The 21,639-nt window shown below is 39.3% G+C and overlaps 1 protein-coding gene across 1 annotated transcript in view; it reads right to left on the bottom strand.

Annotated features, from left to right (window-relative positions):
- Positions 1–21,639, bottom strand: part of CHRM3 (cholinergic receptor muscarinic 3) — a 523,518-nt gene that overhangs the window by 320,838 nt on the left and 181,041 nt on the right. The gene's annotated exons all lie outside the window — the stretch shown is intronic.

The raw sequence follows: 21,639 nt of genomic DNA, 5'->3' as shown, positions 1-21,639 counted from the left end.
TTACTGAGCACTCAGGCTTTGTACCCTCTTAGATATTTTCTAGGTTATCTATTTTATTGAATCATCACAATAAGTACATGTGGTATACTCTTTCCCCTCATTTCAGAAATAAGACTGAGGTTCAGAGAAATTGAGTAATTTGTCCAATGTCACACAGTCTTGCTTTCATGAGCCTACTTTTATTTCCCCCCTAATTGGTCACAGAACTACAAAACTGTAAAAAAAACTCAGAAGTTTCTCTAAAACACATGCCCTTTTTCTGGCTCTAAACTCACTCCCATTTCTTTCCACTTTATTATTCAATACTCTCTGCCAGATTTTCATGCATATTGACATTTCCTTTAAGAAAATACAGTTTAAAAACCACTTCTGTCACAGGGGATCCATCAGGTCACAGAAATTATTTGCTTGCTTTATGGATCAGGAAACAACCCAACATTGTCATTACTTGTACCACCACCACTTAGAGTCCATGCTTCTCTAAAATCTCCCATCAATCACCTGTCCCAGACCTCAGCAAATTAACTGGAGAAAACACAAGATTTGAGAGTGGAGGATGGCAGGAGCGGGGGGAAGAGGGGGGGCTTGCTGAAAGGAATGATCCAGCATGAGATTCACTCCCTTAGGAAAAGTAATACCTTTCCTGAAATGTGAAGATCCACTTAAGAAATTACATAATCCTCTCCACTGGATTCTTGAAAGTAATATTTCAAAGGAGAACCATGACCCCAGCCTTCTATCACTGGGCTTTAAAATTACTCTTCTCCCTCTTTCCCATCCCACATATTTAAATCAATGGATTTAAAAATCTCAAATACACTTCACATAATGTAGGAAAACATGTCATGCCTAGAGATTAATGCTAAGTGAAACATGGAGAATAGAAACAAAGATGGAAGGAGTGAAAGAAAAGTAGAAAGAAAGAAGGGAGGAAAGAAAGAGGGAGGGGGGAAATGTTCCTTTGATCTATCCAGAGGTACTTGCATACAGGAGAAAATACCTCTTTCTTGAGCTTCCCTGAGTAACCCTCATTTCATCCGTCTTGTTTTCATCTTTATTTCCAATTTAACATCTTCCAAGGAAAAAAGTCATCCACTGGGGAAAAAAGCAATCTTTCTCATTTCCATTCCTTTTCTTGGATATTAACCTAAGTGACAAAATCTGAAAAAATACCTATTGGTTCACATGGTGGTAGCACTGGGAGAGGAGGACCCAGCAGGTCACACAGAGCACAGCCAGAGTCAGTCTCTCCAGAGCTAGAGCACAGGGCTTTCTGTACTGATTTGGCTTATAAGCACTTAGCCTTAAACTAGTTCCACCCTGAGAAGGGGCAGGGGGTGTGGGCAAAGCCTGGAGGGGCTGCGAATCATAAAGGACACCGTTTGCCATAGAAGTCTTCATTCTCATTCTTGGAGCGGAGGAAGTCACTGCAGGGTTTTAAGTAGGTAGGTGACATCAAATTTACATTAAGAAGTTCATCCTGCAATAAGAGGGTGGAGGAGGGACTGGAGAAATGCAGAGCTAAAGACAGAGAGTAGTTAAAAGGTGCATCCGTCTGAGTCCTGGCAGGAGACAGACTGGTACACTTGAAGGGTTTAAGAGAAGGCATTTTACCGAAGGGGCTGTTTACAGAGGTGTGAGCGGAGACAAAGAACCACCAAAAAAAGGTGAAGCACCAGAGACCAGTAACAGTGAAAACCTGTTACCAGCTCAAAGCAGAAAGGGGCAGGAGGGGGCCATGTCAGAGCCTGGAGAAAACTGGGGACGGAAGGAGGGCCTCCCTGGAGGAGCTGCGTCCCTGGAGAAAGGCAAAGAAATCAGAACCACGGGGACCCAACCTCTCTCCTCACTCCCCGTCATCCTCCAGAGCCTCTAGTTCAATAAGAAGAGCCCACATGGAAGTCAGCCTCCCAGGGCTCCATCCAGGAGGAAGGGCAGAGAATGTACCGGGATGCGGGTGCCCAAGGAGACTAACCATCAAAATGCCTACTGATACTATCACTGTTGAGATGATGTGGGCTTTAAAGGAAGTGGCAGCGAGGATGGAGAGGAAGAGGAGGATACCAGAGATTATCTGAGAGTTAAACTAAATATGACTTAGTTTTGAATTGGATGTGAAGAGGGGGAAAAGAGGAGCATTCACAGACGACTTTGAAGTTCCTGGTTTTGGTGGCGAGTGACATGGCTTATAACCAGGAGAAGAAATATACATGAACGTGTAGGTTTAGGGGAAAATTAGCTCTTATGTGTGCATAAGAGGAGTGGCCAAGTGGGCATATACTATACGTTACTGGGTGTGGGTTTTATACTACCTCGGCAGGAGGTACGGGTAAGAAATCAACTTTGGGCGTAATCAGCAAATGGGTAGACGTTAAAGCCAAGGGAAAAGGATGGAGAGCCCTTGGATATGGTGTCAGGAAAGAAAAACGGAGGGTCAGGGAGTAACCCTGTGGAACATTGTTAATGCTTAAGGATCCAAGAGAGGAAGAAAAGCCACCTAGAGTCTGCAAAGAAGACTGACAAAGGATAAGAAGCAGGCGAAAGTCTGGGAGGAGAGAGCTGTGTCGAGAGTCACCGTGAGAGACAGCTGAAATGCAGAAGGGTGGAGAAGTGGAGTGTCCAGTGAGTCTGGTGATGAGATGGTCTGTTCACCTGAGAAAGAACAGTTTTATTGGGTGATGAAGGCAGAATCTTCATGGCCGCCAGTGGAGCTGAAAATGGGAGATAAAGAAATGGACAAAGCCAAGTCCCTCTAACCTCTGAAGAAGTTTGCTGGTGACGGGAAGGTGTGTAGCAACATCTACACGGAACACAGAACAAAGGGAAGGATCTCTTTTCAAAAGAAAAGAAAGCTGAGTCCAGGCTGTGGAAAGGAGCTAAAAGAGAGAGGGGTTGAAAACACAGAGAAGAAATAAGATCCCCAAAGAGATGTCACAAGAGGAGGGAGCAGCTGAGACACGATGATGGCAGAGCCAAAATGTGAGCGAGGGGTGCCTAAACTTGGAGGTGGTAGCATGGGAAGTCTTGGCTGTGTTTGATGGCCTCTGTGCAGACCTTGGTGGCAGCACGGGTTTGGGTTGGGGGTTGGGGGAGAATATGATTAGCCCTCAAGCTCATCTCTTCTGACTTTCACAGCCCACATTTGGAAAAAGCACTGTCAATTTTGGCAAAAAAAAAAAAAAAAAAAAAAAGAGAGAGAGGAGAGGGGGGAAAGGCTAGAGACACTTTGGTGTGTAAAGGAGAAAAATTAGTTCAGAGCAGTTTGCATTCACTCAAAATCTGAGAGCCAATTAAAGTGTAAAAATGGAAACCTTTAGCGCTGCTTCCGCAAACAAGTTGGGGGGCACCGACCCTGTGACTCTGTCCATGGACCCTGTGACTCTGTCCATGGATCATATTTGTGTCTTATCCGTAATCAGGAACATTTAATCAAGTGACCCTACCTTTAAATTTGGGGTCATGGATACAGCAAACTCCATTTAACATCACTTCAGTGAAAATACAGTTACAAAGTTATTTATGTCCCAAGTTCTACTAAGACAAGGTTGCAGTCCCAGACTTAGAATCAGAGTCTCCTGAGCCCTAGTCCAGCCTCCTTTTCATTACATCAGTTTCACAAGAATATAAAAGTAATGGATCCTGATGTGTCTCAGGGCACATTCAAGATGCAAGGGAGCCAAGAAATAACACGCTTTCTTATCCTCTCTGAATCAACAAAGATCCAACTTGAAGCCTCTGTTCTGCTGGGCTGACAGGGAAATCTAAAGAATAATAACATAACAATAACAATCTCAATAACGACTGAGGCCTTTCCCAGGTCCCGGTGTCTTACGCAGCACCAAAACACGAGGGAGCCCCTCACCCACCCTAGCAGTCATTTGTCAGCTACCCACTTTGGGTTTTGCCTTCAACGTCCCGGCTCTGTGCTATGATGAGGCACAGGAATTAACTGTACAATTAAGAACTAGATGTCTAAGCCCAGAATCTTTCTAGAACGTCCTCTGAAGACGTGCTGTGTCCCCCACTGAATTATACAAGGGACCCCTATTCTCAGAGACCTCAACTGTCAAGAGTTGTATTTTTTGGGGAAAGGAAAGGTCTAGCAAATCATTTCTTCTCTTCTTATTGCCCTCACAAGATACACTGTGGCAAAAAATCCTGTCAACAAGTTTAGGCTTTAACAGAAAACAGGAAATATTCCTGATAGGAAAAAAAAAAAAAAAATACAAGAACCTAACCAGAGGTAAGAAAATACTAAAGCGTGGCTATATGCTTGAAGTGAGGTCAGGGGACAGCTGGGCGAATAAACACAAGTTAATATTGTAATCATTTGGCCTAATTTTAATGAGATTAAAAAAAATCAAAAGGGGGCTTCCCTGGTGGCACAGTGGTTGAGAATCCGCCTGCCAATGCAGGGGACACAGGTTTGTGCCCTGGTCCGGGAAGATCCCACATGAGCAACTACACCCATGAGCCACAACTACTGAGCCTGTGCTCTAGAGCCCATGAGCCACAACTACTGAGCCCATGACCCACAACTACTAAAGCCCGCGCACCTAGAGCCTGTGCTCCGCAACAAGAGAAGCCACCGCAATGAGAAGCTCGCACGCAGCAACGAAGACCCAACACAGACAAAAATAAATTAATTAATTAATTAAAAAAAAAATCAAAGGGTATCATTAGAAACAATTCATGATGAGAAAGCTAATTTGCAGTCACTCCATTAAAAACAACCACCAAAAAACCCCACTAGACCAGAAACTTCTAACACTACTGTTTTTACTGTGGTTTTACTTTATACTTTGGACAAGATTTCTCAGCATCCTCTACATGTTAGCTACTGGTAATTCTGCTATTATATACCATTTTACCTTTCGGAAATAAATTTCCCTCTTGATAAAGCCATTGAAACAAAAATAAAGGTGCAATTATTTTTTTCCAACATAAAAAGTGAAAACAGATTGGAATCACTAAATGATGGAGAACATTCCGTATACCCTCTTGCATCATCAGGGCCCTGCTCATAGGAAATGTCCAAAAATGCATTGTGATGATGATAATAAATGGTAGGATGATGTAAAAAGAGGAATATTCCCCAAATATAAGTTGAAGTGAATTATAATTGAATTCTCACCCATAAATCTTTCACTTTAATTCAATTTACTCAGATGTGTTTTTTATTTTGATTCTTCAGTTTAAACTCTGAGCTATTTGGAAAATTTTAAAAATTACTTATTTTCTTTGTGAAAAGGCTCTGGTTCTCAGATTCTCCCTCCTTCCCTCCCTCCCACAGAAACACATAGAAGAATGAACCTTCTTTTGTTTTCGGTTCCCCTGAATCTTGCTTAAAAAATTGTGATCACTTCCGCAGCACTAACAAATATATAAAGTATTTGTATTTACGTGCAGATACTCAAAAGAAAAAACCACTTTTGTGTTCTGTCCATGAAATATTAACCTATTTTAAAATCATCAACAAAGAGTACCTCTGCTTCCTCAGAAAGTGCTGCAAATTCTGAAACACTGTGAAATACTTGCGTTGCTGCAAGAAAGCACCCTTCTCAAAAAGTGTGATGGTTAGAGCTGGAGTCCATTCTCTGATTTAAAATTAATCAATTTCTTTACGAATTAAAATTTAGTATTATCAGGTGATATACTTATCGCTGCTAAAATTTTTTATCCATCAAAAAGAAACTGCAGAGTTATGCAGCTATTTTTTTTTATTTTAATTTGTCATACTCTCCAAGGAGTAAAACAATGGCTTGTTATTTTTGCTAAGAATATTTTAAACACTAGAGGCTCTACTTTGGTTCTCTTCTTAGGACTTTCCTTATGGATGAGCTGCTTGTTGTCTCTCCTTTCGTACTTGCAGCAATCTTTCACTTAAAAAATAAAATAAAACTTTCAGGGACATATGGCTTTTCTTCCACCTCCATGTTTCAAATTTACTTCAAAACACCTACACAGAGTTGGAGGTTCCTGAAGTGTCAACAGCTGAAATGTCCCAGGAGCTGCAAATGCTTTTCTTGTGAAGAGTCAGAGGTGGAAAATTACTAGATTTAAAGAAGGCATTCTTAGAGGGGTTATCTCAGCATTGATTTATTTCTAGTGACTTCAGTCTAGTGAAAGTTGAGAGATGGAAGAAATACTACACATCAAATTTAAAAAATTTTGAGTTTCATAAGTCCATCCAGGTGAAATGTACTTTAAAGTGGATTTTTTTTTCTGTAATTAAAACTAAGAAGCATGAACAAACACTGATTCCTAGTATAAAGACGCTGTATGTTGTAGGCAAGGTTCTGTCTCTTAAATAAAACACATGTAACAACATGTAGTAAGAAAGACTGCTGTAATAGTGGTCAAAATTATGGGACTCTCTGCAAAAACTTACAGTATTCTAAAAATCAACTCTAAAATTAAGGAAGTAAAGTAGAAAGTAGAAAAACAGAACTAAATTTTGACAATGATGTTTATATTGAACATATTTCCCCTGGTATACAATCCAGTTTTCAAGCAGCACTGAAGCTAGTTTTACCATTTTATAGCAAAACGGTTAAGGTAGGTTTAGATTTGTTGGAGGAAAATTCTAATCTCTTCCACCAAAATGAATAAATACAAAACGTAATTTCAATGACTACTCACAATGTTCACAACCTTGAAGAGCTAGGTAACTGAAAAAGAAGCTTAGAAAAATGCTTCAATATAAGAAACATCTTGGAAATACATGAGTTTCGAATACTTAAATAAATCCAATGATTTTGTGCTTTATAAAAATAAAATATAGATAAGTGATTATAGTAGAGGTCAACTTGCATATTTTAATACCTTAAGTTATGGGAAATACTTCTGAAGACTTAAGTCTTTTTTTCAGTTAACAAATTCATACCACTTCCTTTCTTAAAATACTTTAATCATGCATTCTGGCAGCTTTCTGCAGGCTACTGGAATTCTAGCTATCAAAAACTGAAATATGGTGAGACTTTGATCAAACCTAGAAATGGTCACAAATGTATCTGAAATTATACTTTCTCAAAATACCATCAAAATTTGAAACACTGAAGACAGTCTTAAGCAGACTTTGAACTTATGTGAGCCTTTCCATCAATATCAAGTAGATTCCAGAACAATAAATTCACAGGTTTTAGACAGTAATCTATAGGTAAACAGTATGACTGCTATATTCACAATTAAGATATTCCTGTACAGATACAAACAGTGCTTGTTATAAACACAAACATCTTGCAAAATGCATTCTCTGCCAATGCATCTCACGATAACATAACACATATAGAAAACGAACCATTTGGGGAAAAGCTTTGTTGCTGCCACTTTTAGTCTCCTAAAACAAAAGTCAACAAACTCCCTGTAGTACAACTGTGCTTATCAAATTTTTCTCGTTTTAGAAATGCAGTTTTAGTGCCTTGCTTGTAAATCAAACGAGTCATGTGCAAAGTACTTCACTTCTGATTTCCAAATGTTGAAACTAATAACATTATGTTGTGTCAGAACACAGAATACAGAAATACTTTACACCTAGCAGAATGTTTTGGACATCAAAAGGGAGAAAAAGTTTATCTACTTACATGTTTTACAGTAATTCCTGGTATATCCCAAGGCCACTGGTAATCAATACAGTTTCAAAGGGGAAAAAAGATGCCAATGATATGGAAAATACCTAACAGCACAATTAAAGTGGTTATATAAAGCAGCAAATGATAAGCTTGCTTATCTGTGGATTTGAACTTCAGGGGTTTAATTACAATTCTGAAGATTTATTTTCAACTTAATAGCAATTGCTTTTGCGTAAGGGTTAAAGGTGCTAGGGATTACTTTTGAACAAACTGGTTGCTTTTATAACCAACTGATCAACTGCTGTAGTATGTCAGTTACATTAATGACTTCTGCTCTCTTTAGGCCTGAATGAAGGTCTCTATCAGTTGATGTTTTTTTTCACCTGGTGGTTCACGGAGGGCTTGACACTGTGTCCTCTACTTGAGAAATGCTACCTTACTGGACTCGTCATAGCCCAGAACTACTCAGGGTATTATTCATCTTTTAACACAAATTACTTCAAGTTGTGCTTCTAGGGAAATCCTGAGCCTGATAAAGAAATGTCTATATTCTCTAAACTGAGGTTAAAAACAGGCAACAGAATTGAAATTGCTCTTCTGTTTATGTTGGTCCATAAGTATATATTTTTAGAGAAATCAGTAAAAATAAGAGAAAATGAAAAAAAAAAAAACCCTACTCATTTGTTCGTAGAAATGGAGAAGGGATAAGTTTGGGGGCAGCCGCTGAAATTAATATAATTATTTAGTTTTAAATATAAGTTAATAGAGTTTTTTTTTAGATGGCTTGATCGCAATATTGAAATTATAAAAACCTAGTAAACAGATCACAGAATTGATCTCAGCCAAATGAAATAAAATATGTGAGCTTCATTTTTTTTAAAGGAACGTTCTAAAGTAAGAAATAAAGTAAGAAATAAATCAAGTTAATCCAGTTATTATACTTTGGTCTAACACCCAAACAAATTTTGGAAACTAAAGGAGAAATCAGGTCCTTCAGGCACTAGAATGAAGATAAAAAACAAACAAAAAGCAAAAACAAAACACCTGACAATTTCTATAGAGGGAAAAAAAAGTGGCAGGGCTACTATAGATGCAGAATTAAATTTTAGTTTTAAGGTCAATCACGGTAGATCACCTTGTGCTCAAATAATTATAAGGGCACATGTTTCTAGACTAGCTGTATTTCGGGGAAAAAAAGCCCAAACCTCTTCACTACAATGAAGCCTTCTGAGACTAAAATTCATTTTTCAATACAGCTCTGCCACTATAACATCTAGGCCACTAAGGAATGTACTAGTGTCATATATCAGAGACTCCATCTATTTTTAATGAAGACATGGTGAGAAGTCCTAAGTCAAATGAATAAGCTCCACTTACAGAAAGCCAGCTTCTTTGCAAGAGAGAAAATAAAAGACTGGAACTCTGCAAGCCTGGGACCCTGTGTTCTGCCAGCTCAGAACTCTGGAGCAGGGCTCTGGGGCTCGCCAATCAAGACCTTTGAACTCTGACATCCCATGCCTAAGCTGAGGCAGCTATCTCCCATTTCACTTACTGCATTTTCTCTCCAGGGGAATGAGGGAGTGGAAATGGCACTCCTCTTCCTTACAAAAATAGACAAAATACTGTCATTTTTTTTTTTTTTTTTTAAATTTCAGAAACACTGTCATTTTTCAGGACATAAAATTTGTAGCAGTTCTACTTAGATAAACTTCAAACTGTGTTACTTTGCTACATTCTCAGACACAAGGCCCCGAAAACGTGCGTGGTGGGGACTCAATTATTCTCAACTTTCAGCTGAAGCCCCCATACATTCATTTAAGTGGTTATGAAAACTCCAGTTTAGAATATTAGTTCAGAGTCATCTTCTTATTTCTTGTATATATTTTTTAAAATAAAGACCGCGTGCAGGGTGAATTTTGCCATAGTCTTAACTTTAAAATTAAAAAAACAACAACAAAACCCTTCATCAGTAGTAAGTTGAAGTCCTTGTTTTAGCATTTTTAAGATGGTGTGACCATATTCTTTAACCTTAGCTGTGAACTGAATACGAGAGACAGAAGAACAGGCTGATTAAAGGTAAAGGAGAGACAATGACGTGTGTAAGCCCTGTCGCTGGTGCCAGGGAATGTCAGAGAAGCAGAGGCAAAAGGGAGAGGTTAAAGAAAAAAGAAACCCAAAGTTTTCTTTCTTTTCTTCCTTTTCTTTTCCATCTGGGTGGATGTAGAGCAGAGATGCTACAAATGGAAGCCTGCATTACAGGGAGAGTGCTTGTGGAGGGAAGGAAGAGCAATTCAATTTTAGATAACTGACTGTGGATTGTTTGCATTGAAGAACTGATGGAACAATTGAGAATTGTTCCAAATGGGTGAGAGAGCGGCTCAGCAGATGGCTGGAGCTGAAGATCAAGATGCAGGCCAGGACTAGTCTAGAGATGCATATGTGGATGGTCTTCTCCAGAAGAAGCTTTCAGGTTTTCCACAGTTTTCAATGTGACATGCAGAACCAAACTGATCATTTTTCAGATGTGTTCCGCCCAGGGCCCAGCATAGCGAGCGTAATTCTCACTGTGATGTGAAGACATTTTCCATTAATGCCAACTGTGAGCAAGAAGGTGAGTTACATTTTTAGCAGCTACATCCTGCAATGGGCTTATATTTAAGTGTGTAGCCAACTAAAATCCTCAGACCTTTTTTTTTTTTTCCCCATGTAAAACTGTGCTTCTCTTATCTTTTATACGTATGATAAAATTCTTAATTTAAATATAGGATTTTATGTTTATTCCAGTTATATTTAATCTTTTTGGTTTTGATCCAGCAATTCAGACTGCCAAAAATTCAGACTGCTAAATAAGGGATACCAATCCTTTATTTTCTATCTTCCCTGGAGAAACTAAGGAACTTCAAGTTAAAAATGCATCATGAAGAATTTGGGTGAGAGATAAAGAATTTCCTAATGGGAAGATCAGGGAAGCTAGAATAAATATAGGGAAATTTTTTGTCTCTACTTTTTTTTTAAATTATAAAGTTTCAACTTATTAAAAATGGGTTAAACCATAGTCCTGTAAGTAAACTTTCATCCCTGCCTCGAAGAGAACTGGCCAGCCTTTCCTTGTGTCCCACATGCATCTTGTTTTATACGTAGGTCATAAAACTGGTAAGACGTATTGCCCTTCTTTGCCTATTTGTCCTCTTTTTATGCTAGACTGTAAAGTCCTTGGGGATAAGAATCATATCTTATTGGTCCTTATAACCCAAGATATATCATGGGCATTTAACAGATTTTTAATGGTTAACTTAATCAATCAGTGAATGAACTGAAGATGAAAGTATTCGGAAAAAGGATTCAGTCATCTCATCAACAAACGTTCAGCACCTATTATATTCCAGGTAGCGCTAGAGATCCACAGGGGCAAGGCCACCATCTTGGCCTCCTGGGGGCCGATGAGAGAAAGGGAGTCAGACAGACCAGGTGATCTATGAAGGTGATGTTGAGTACTGTGGATCCATCACATCCATAATTTTAGGTCCAAGACAGTTTACAGACAAACATTACAACGTGCCTCAGAGAGAAATCTAAAATAAGATTTTTAAAAAATCAGTGATACTTAAAATGTGGGTTTTCATATAAAAATAAAAGATACCACTACTTTATGTTTCTCACTAAGGCATTTTATGGCATTTGTAAATAAACGATCTTGTATCTAAAGTCATACATTTAATGGAGACTTATACAGTACTTCAGATGCAAAGTCAGAAATATATAATTTTATGTAATTTTCATGCACTAATATATGATTTTTTTTCATGAACAGGGCTTACATTTTTAAAAAATAAATTTATTTATTTTTGGCTGCATTGGGTCTTCGTTGCGGTTTTCTCTAGCTGCAGCGAGGGGGGCGCTACTCTTCATTGCAGTGCGCAGGCTTCTCATTGTGGTGGCTCCTCTTGTAGCAGAGCACGGGCTCTAGGTGCGCGGGCTTCAGTAGTTGTGGCACGTGGGCTCAGTAGTTGTGGCTCGCGGGCTCTAGAGCACAGGCTCAGTAGTTGTGGTGCATGGGCTTAGTTGCTCCGCAGCATGTGGGATCTTCCCAGACCAGAGCTCAAACCCGTGTCCCCTGCACTGGCAGGCGGATTCTCAACCACTGCGCCACCAAGGAAGCCCAGGACGGTGCTTACGTTTAGCACCTTGAATCATCTTTGGCAGAGAGATGTCTACACGTGTAGGAGGCTATTTTCACTCAGTTGAGTGATTTAGTAGATATTAAAATTCAGTTTTTCATTGTAACCAGTACACTGATTATTCATAAATTAATACATTTTTCAGTTCTCACTTATAATGATGTTTCAGTAACTCACTAGGGTAACAGTTTTGCTTTCTTGTAACACCTGGAGGTCTAAGCTGGATTCATAAACCAACTTCGTTTTCTACAAAGTGCTCTTGGCATTTGTGAACCATCATATACACGTGCATATACTCCTTCCACTGCTCTGCATATCTAAAGACTGTGCAGGTTTTTGTAAAATGCTATTATGAGCAGCAGTGCACCCAGACCTGCTGGCATTCTGGTTCCTTTGCCACAGAGCAGGACACTGGGGCACATGGCAGGTGAAATATATATACTTCTTTTTTCTTTTTTCAAAGTGTCTCAATGCTTTTTTTTTTTTTTACTTTGCTTTAGATTTTCAAAATCATCTTTCGTTCACAGGATGATTGTGCACTAAATCACTGCAATATAACATCTAAAAATGTAAAATGAAAAGGACAACTGAACATTTCTAATGGGGGCTTGATTATGGCCATGCATTAAGTACAGGAGCATTTATTCAGGCAACAATTATTTGTTGAATTTCTCCCAGATACCATGCAATGTTCTGCATACCAGAGATCCATGAGTTCTTGAGATGGATACTTTGTTAACAACAATAAAAATACCTCCATACAGTAGAGAGGCACTTGCAGATATGTCACTTCATTTCCAACTGGACAGTATGAAGGCTGATCAATATTCTAAAGGATGGCTTCATAAATATTGTCCCTCACCTACTCCTTGCGAGCTGCAGGGGTGGTATTCTAACTAGCAAATGAACCAATCTGCATACATGCTTAAATCAAGTTTGTTTAAAATTAGAAAATGGCATAATGTATTCAATTCATAATGTTTTTATGGAGGATTCACATAGAATTTAAAATATGCTACATGATTTGAATTGAGAGAGCAAAGATATGTAGCTGATCTATGGGTCTAATAGGATATTCAAAACCCAAATTTCAGAAACCTTTGCACTTAAATAAAAGAAAAAAGAAAATCGCAAGGCGTTAGCCTGTTCACTGGTCTAATGAAAGTATAATTAGCATGTGTGAGAAAACTATATTGGTTATGTCAGATCTGTAAAAGTTAAGAAATTCTGGGGGCTTCCCTGGTGGCGCAGTGGTTAAGAATCCGCCTACCAATGCAGGGGACACGGGTTCGAGCCCTGGCCCGGGAAGATCCCACATGCCGCGGAGCAACTAAGCCCATGCGCCACAACACGGGCCACCACAATGAGAAGCCCACGCACCGCAACCAAGAGTAACCCCCGCTCGCCGCAACTAGAGAAAGCCTGCGCAGAGCAACGAAGACCCAACGCAGCCAAAACTTAAAAAAATAAAAAATAAATAAATTAAAATAAAACATTCTGGAGCTTCTTTTGTTGCTTAGCACAGGAGACAATTTCTTTATATATGAATCTGACAGGATGTTTCTCTTTGCCAAAACATGCTTTTGTAACCTTGGCCAAAATTGCTGAATTAAGCCCTACAAAAAATGACTTTGTTACTTTTTAGGGATAAGAGAAATGGAGAAAGGAGGAAGAGCAGGACAGAGAGACAGACAGATAAACAGAAAAATAAAACAGAGACTAGAAAGTGTCTGTAGGTAATTTAAACAGTTTTGCCAACCCCACTACCCTTAAGTGCATGGCTTGAAATTCCCCTGCACTGCACGGGCACCCCTCTGCTGCATTGGCACCCCTCTGCTGCACGGGCAACCCCTCTGCTGCATTGGCACCCCTCTGCTGCACGGGCACCCCTCTGCTTCCCCACATCCCTACTCTGCCTGTCAATGAAGGAATCTCTTGATGAGAAGCAAAGTCTTTTCTGGTGTGGGTGTGTTTGGGGGTGGGAGTGGGGTTGGGGGGAGGAGACCCTCTTCAACTTTATATCCCTCTTTCCACTGTATTTTGCATCAAAAGAAATGGAGCTCCAGTAACCTGACTGGTAAAAGGCTGGCCTCTACAGGTGTTTTCATTTACACGACGGATGGCTGAGCTTCCTCCTTAGGTGGGGGTGGGTTGCATGGCACTGCCTCGTCCCTGTGGGCACATCACAGACCTGCAGGAAGGCACCAGGACCCAGCCGGCTGCTCCCTTCAACACCGGTGGTAAGGCTCAGGGCCCACCTTCCCATAGGGTGACCAGGAGGGTCACCCCGCTGACTCTGGTCTGCATGTGTGAGGTAAAGCTGAGGTCGACCACCCGCTGGCTCAGGTAAGGGAAGTGCACTCAGATTTCTTGACAAGTCTGGAAAGGGACAGCCCTGAGGACTTACAAGGAGCCCAGATTTCTCCCCCAGCCATGTTTTCAAATCCGGCTTTACCCAAAACACCTGCCTATCAAGAGGTGTCAATGCTCATCCTAAAGAAAGCTGACCCTTCAACCTTCCTCTTTATCTCTGCCAGATAGATTCTAAAAAGAAGAGAGGCAATAAACTGGAACACCAAACTTCCAGTACCAACCCTGGAACTGGCTGTCGCTCAGGGAGTATCACATAAAGTGCAAGAAAATAATTTTAACTTACTCAAAAAATTTAAGAAGCTTACATAGCACATTTTTTCCCCTGAATGTCAAACTTATAATTTTCACACAGGGAGAAAAAGGAAGTGTGCAACTTATCTGCTTTATAACATCTGAATATATATAACGAAAAGAACTGAAATGTTTCGCAAAGAACACCTGAATACTTTACAAATAAATTAATGACGAATTTAAGAATAATCTCCTTCAGGCGTTGAAGAATGAGAAGGGGATTATATTCTGGCCTTTAGTTTTGGTTCTAAGAGGCACCTAAAATTTTATTTCTGTCTGTGTTTTGATTCATGAGTACCCAAAGCCCTGACATTCTCTTTGAGAACTTTCCACGCTACAAAAAATAGGCTGCAGTCCAAGCTCACCTCTGCAGTTTTCACAGAAAGACCTTTATGGCAGTGTGGACCACAGTTATATATTAATAGGCTTTGGTGTAATTCCAGAGCTAAAATTCACTAAGAGACAGCAACAAAAAACACCTATATAACTTTGTATCAGTTCTGACTCGACTTGGCCTCAGGTATTATTTCGTGAAGAATCTAAACATCTTTAACACGTTAATTCACAGACTTTGGAAGTCCGTCTGGGGCTGTCTGCTTCCTAAGGCAGAACAGGGTAGATAGAAATATTCTTCAGAAAGGCAGCAAGGGGGGTAGAAAGTAGATGGACTGCTGACCTAGAAGTTCCGGATTTGCATCATGATTGATTAGTTGAGTTCTAGCAGGGTTGCTTGACTGGGCTGGAGTATTCTCATCTCTAAAATTGGAATGATAAATAAAACTGACATTGCAGAGTAAAAATTTTTTTTTTTTTTTTTGGCAAAAATGAGAGCAAAGTGCCTAGGAAATCACAAGTGTCCATTAACATCTAGTTCTTTTTCTCCTCCTTGCATCCTACTCAAAATTCGATATAAGATGGTTACCATAGTTTACAAACCAAGTTAATCCTATGTGGCCATTCAGAATTCATGTTTTTTGTCTTCTTTTAAAGTACAAGGACTTACTGAAATAGAACTCCTCATTGGCTTTCGTAAGATTCAGCCTGAAAAAGAAGGTAGTGATATGCCTGTCAAGTATTTCCAGCACCTTCAACTGCGATCATTAGACACAAGCTGTCCTGGATCCAGTCAGCTCCATGTTTATTCGTGAATACTATTTAGGGAAAGGCTGAGGGGTGACTTTTATGACAAAATGATCAAAAGTGAGGTTTCTCCTAAACTTCTCTGAATTACCACAGGTTACAAAGGGTTCTGTTCCATGAATGCATCATATTATCTCTTCCTTTAATAACAGGCGTCACTTCCTTTAATTACATTAGACATAACTGGTCAAAATCTTTTCCTATTGACTTCAGCTTCACATATCTCTCCACTCTCACCAAACTGAAACACTCTTTTCTCCTGAGCAGCTAGTTGACTCTCATAAAGGTCCTGAGCACCTATTTTTTTCTCCCAGATAACTCACCTGGAAAATCCCAAGGGAGGAAGGGCAACCACCCCTTATTCAACTGGAATTTCCAGATTATCATCCTTTTAGCATCTAAGTCCTTAGACTTTGACTATATTTTACATATGTGAATATGGGTCCTAAAGTATGCATAGATTTATATATATTCATTATATCTCCAAATGATCACTTATGTAATTTTTCAAGTTTTATTTTGTTGCTTTCGTGATGAACTACTGCCTCTGACAGTAGTAAGCCATGGACCTGTTTGAATCACTCCAACCAGAACCTAGTGCAAAAGTTCACAAAATTAATTCGACTTCAGAATTATGATATGGATATCTCAGTCAATATGAATTTGAGGTCTTAAGGAGCTTCCAGAGTATCAGGAACTACAATTGACATGACACACTGCTGGTCAACATGATGGCCACAAAATCAACAGATGCGTTTCAAACTTGCATCCTGAACGAGATTATGAGGAACACACTGTAAACAGAGGAGAGGAGGCTAAATCTGGACACCCATGAGAATTACTCTAACCCCAACCCTCCTTGACGCTATCTCAACACAAGGTTTTAGCTACTCTCATCAGCTTCCAATGAATTCATCATTTCTGTCACTGTACTATTTTTTAGTCTATTTTATGTTTACCCTTACCCCATCTCTCTTCTTTTCTTCCATGTGTTCTTAAATACACCACTAAAATATTTGAATTCAGCTTAACAAAACTATAAAACAAAACTAACTAAAAAAAAAAAACAACAAAACTTAAGAGCCCAAGAGTTTGAAACAGACAGGAATCATCTATATCTTTGTTTTCTATCTCAGTCACTCAGAATGGTTATTCTAATTGAACTTGAGAAATATAACAGCCTTGCTCTGACATCTGGGGCCCAGCATGGTCTGGAGGAGTAAGGGGGGCTCTGTGGCCAGGAAGCCCCAGTTGGCAAGGGGAGAAACAGACCTTATCTATTACTCAAGGCTTAATATAACGGAGTCATGAGGTTTGAGTCTATGGTGTGTTCGCTGGTCAACAGGCTACAAGAGATCCCATTATTTAAAGCATTTTTTTCTAAATAGTCACAAGATTTTTTGCAAAACTTCCCCAGCTGGAGTAAATAAAAATGAATGATTAGTAACCATTCTGACAATAAAAATGTGCTGGGTGACAAAAAATAAAACAAAGTCCTCTTACAGTGATTACACTGATGACTTTATGTTGTCATGATGCCAAATGAAGGGAATTAAATAAATCTTACATTTTCTGCTGGGAAAAGTGGGTGTGCGGGAGGAGCAAACAGAGAGAAAAGCAAGTCAAAATTAGTAAAATTACTTTCAAAGTAATTCCTAGCTAAGTAATTAGTCACTAAGGATAGATTCTGAGACCTAGTACCCCTACACCAGATTGGCTTAAATTACCATAGTTCTTTGTGTCTGTGTCCTATCTTCCCAACTAAACTGTCCAAAACTTTGAAGACACACTATGCCTCATATCTCTTATATTTAGCACATTTTCAAGGCATAGCAGAAGAATTTACTAAATATTTATTGAACAAACGCATTCTTTCTTGTGCCTAGCATTTAGTAATAAACATAATAGCAATTAACATAAATATTTTTGAGACTGCTGATGTATTTGACTATTTCCATGTTTTATATCCTCAGTAAGTCATTTGTAATTAAGCTATAAACAAACACATATGCATATTTAATACAAAATACACAAATAGTTATTAACATACTGACTTCCCATATGGTTTATTCACACATGTGACCTGCCTTCACAGAATTTCACCCTCCCAAGGAAAACAGATATTAAACTATCACTGTAGTATGGTGAGTGGTGATATGGGAAATTCGTCTGGTCTAAAGTGAGCAGCGTTTCACTGAATGGGTGACAAGGAAGATGTTAGCCAGACCAGTGAGCCAGCTCATGTGAAGGCATGGGTATGAGTAAGCTCTCATCCAGAAAACTGGGAGACCTGCCGACTGGCTGAAGGGCAGCAGGGAAAAAGGAAAGTGGCTTAGCCGGACTCTGGAGAGCTCACCCAGGACCACAGCAGAAAGTGTCTTGAAAGTCAAGTTAAAGCCACTGGACTTGATCGCCATGGAAGACACTGAAGAGTTCTGCGTGAACTCACAGCTTGATCCCATCAGTAAGAACCTGTGTGATTTTGGAAGGTTCACATTAGTTGTTATGTAAAGAATGGATTCCAGAGGGGAGAGATTAGTTAAGGCACAGGCTATGGTGGTGTTTCAGTAACTCAGGTTAGACAGGATAGCACTGTGGATTAGGATGGGGCTGGAGAGGTGGCTTTGAGGGAATGAGAGAAAACAACGTGTTCGGTATGAGATGCCTGCAGCACAAAACAGGGGATATGCAATAAAATGTAGGATGTATCATTCTGGAGCTCAGTGGATTCTTGCTAACCAGGGAAATCGTCTGAGAGCCACAAGCACATGGCTGGTAACTGAAGCCAGGCTGTGTGGGGGTCTCAGGGAGACCACGTCTTGCGAGATTTTCCACTTGAGTGAACAATTTTTCTACAGGTAACAAACTGCATTAGCGGTAAAATAATACTCAAAAGGTAAGTATCCCAGGCATACATATTTTATACAATGGTTCATTTTTTCCAGTGAGATGATAATATAGATTAGAAATAAGCATTTTTACCAGACAAACTAAGCCCGTAAATTCTCCAATTCTACAGTGCAGCCTGAGTCCTCTTTGGTTTGATGCTGTCAAGTTAACAAGAACATAAGGAAAAAACTCATAAAGGTTAGCAGGTTGGCATAATTTGTATTACCCAGCAGTATCCAAAGTTTCTAGTACATAAACTATGGTTGTACTCAGCACACAATTTAGTGTCACTGTGCCCTCTTACCAGAAATTCAAAGTTTTAGTTATTTAAATGACATGTACTTGCAAAGTGGGTAGGTTAAAAAAGTCCTACAAATACTGGATATTTATAAGTATTCTTTTATTGTCACAGCATTATGGCAGGGATGAAAAAGGATAAAAAGAAAGACATCACAAATCATTTGTAGAACTTATTTTTCTCTGCTCTGTATACAGTTGAAAGTAGGAAAATTTTTCTCCTAATTCTCCTTCAGAACGGTAAAGTGGTTAGATACACAGGCTTTGGAGTCAGGCAACCTAAGTTCAAGTCTTGGCTTTTCCGTTTACTTACTAAGTGACAACTTAATCTTCTGAGCCTCAGTTTCATCATCTATCAAATGGGGATATTACCCACCTTTTAGGATTACTATGAGCATTAAATGAGACAATGCCACCAAGGCATTCGCACAGTGCTGGTCACCTAGCAATCACTCGACACATAGTTAACCATGGTAAATTGTATTCATTTTCATTGGGCCTTAATCATGTCAGTACCCAGAGGTGACCAGCACAGGGAGGTCAGCTTTGCAGGTCCTCAATAAATGTTTGCCCAAAGGAAACTTTGCAAGCATTTTACACACACAGGTGTGCACACACATACACAGGCAAGATACAGTGCTGGTATCAGACAGGCCTGAATTTGAATTCTAGCTTTGCCACTTAACAGTTGTGTGACCTTAAATAATTTCTTACCCTCTAAGTTTTGACTGTTTCCACCCAAAAGGGAAGAACAATAACCACTTCATAAGGATGCTTTAAAACTTAAACAAGGGCTTCCCTAGTGGCGCAGTGGTTGAGAATCTGCTTGCCAATGCAGGGGACACGGGTTCGAGCCCTAGTCTGGGAAGATCCCACATGCCACGGAGCAACTAGGCCCGTGAGCCACAATTACTGAGCCTGCGTGTCTGGAGCCTGTGCTCCGCAATAAGAGAGGCCGCGATAGTGAGAGGCCCGCGCACCGCGATGAAGAGTGGCCCCCGCTCGCCGCCACTAGAGAAAGCCCTCGCACAGAAACGAAGACCCAACACAGCCAAAAATAAATAAATAAATAAATAAATAAATAAATAATTTAAATGTCAGTTAAAAAAAAAAAACTTAAACAAGGTAACTTTTTTATTATAACATCCTCCTCCTCCTCCTTCATGTTGTTAATATTCTCATTTGAGAAACAAAACCTTACATATGAGAGTACAGGGTCTGTAGTGGTACCGTATGGCTCATATAATAACTTCCTGCCAAGAAACCCTAAATTAAAATGAACATCTGTCTTGAAAGGATTAAAAAAAAGGGGGACAAAATGCAACTTCGGAGTATCTTGAGGTCTGTGTAAAGGGCCACGATGTCCCTGGGTCACTGTCAAGTGCTCTGAGTAAGACCCAATCAACACACGTTTTGGTAGTCAAATGCCCTAGACGTAAAGAATCGTCTGCTTCCAATGTAGAGAGATGTGCTCACCAGAAAACCAACAGGAAGGAGCGTTTTCACTGCAATCATCTGCATGTTAAACATCACATTTCTTAATAATTCATGTATATAACTAATATGAGTATATTTTATATATAGGCAAAGTGGTACATATAAAACCACATACAAATATCAAGTGGGAGTCAGCTCTGGTTGATATTCTGACACTAGGTCTGGGGGAGAGATCAGAAACATTCAACTGGATTATCAGTTTTCAGAAATTCTCGAGGACCACAAATCAATCACTTAACAGTTTTTTCTTTTGTTGAGTGAGGATAACAGTGACTTCTCAACAAGGCATAAACAGTTGCTAAACTATTTGCCAAAACAGAAGATTATACAAATAGTTGCAAAGTGTGAACAGCATGGAGGAATTTTAGTTTCCTTCCTTGTTAGATAATAGCATACTAACAATTTGGTTAAAAGTGAAGAAAATATGGAAACTGATAGTAATACTCAGTCGAATATGTTTAGTTAGTTTCTTTTCAACTTACGATGTACGTGTTCATGTAACTGTGTGTGCACGTGTGTGAGTGTGTCTGTCTTCTGCATAGTACCGTCTGGTTCCAAGAGACTTGGGAAAATATGGGGAGAGAAGTAATGTTCTTCTGTGTATTCATAAGTTCTCTTAGTAATAGAAGAAGGGGTAGGTAACTAAGAGAGTCAACGTGGATGTGAATTCATACAGTATTAAGCTATGGATGAAATATATGGACAAAGGGTACATAACAGAAGATAGCTAAGTAAAGAGACAGTCTGGCACAGTGGTTAATATTTGGAGCCAGACTGCTTAAATTCAACTCTCAACTCAGATATCTTTGAGCTGTAGGACCCTGGACAGATTACTTAACTTCTCTGTGCCTTGGTTTCCTCCTCTGTAAAATGGTGATAATAATAGTGCCTATCTCATAGAGTTTTTGTGAAGATTAATTAATAAGTTAATATACGTGTATAAAATACTTATAGCAATGCCTGACACACAGGGAGTACTAAGTAAGTATGAACTATTATTAAGGACAAATAACACCATTTTAAAAAATCTAAAACGCACATTGAGTGAACAATAATTATTAAAGGCAAGAAGAACTGTTTTAGGAGTAAGTAAGCTCACATTTAATGCTTTTGAACAATGGACTTATGTTACTGGATGAAAAAGTGAAAGAGAAAGTGAAAACTCTTCAAGTTTTCATAAATTTCTGTCTTCTCTGTCAAGGAGAATGAGCTTCTAAGTGAATATGAAAACTGCTAAGGTGAAATCTAAACTCCATTACATGAATGCAGGGATTATACAGGGCTGCTCTGTGAATTCCAGTATCCTGGCCTCAGGGAAAATACCTTTAGAGGTACTGAAAGGATCCACAAGTAAGAAAACTTCTCTATGACCTGAGATCTTTAAAACATTATACAAAATAAGA

This window comes from Balaenoptera acutorostrata, chromosome 16 (assembly GCF_949987535.1).
Source record: "Balaenoptera acutorostrata chromosome 16, mBalAcu1.1, whole genome shotgun sequence".
Taxonomy (NCBI): domain Eukaryota; kingdom Metazoa; phylum Chordata; class Mammalia; order Artiodactyla; family Balaenopteridae; genus Balaenoptera; species Balaenoptera acutorostrata.
Note: the sequence above shows the minus strand (reverse complement) of the source record. Positions and strands in the feature narration are given on the sequence as shown.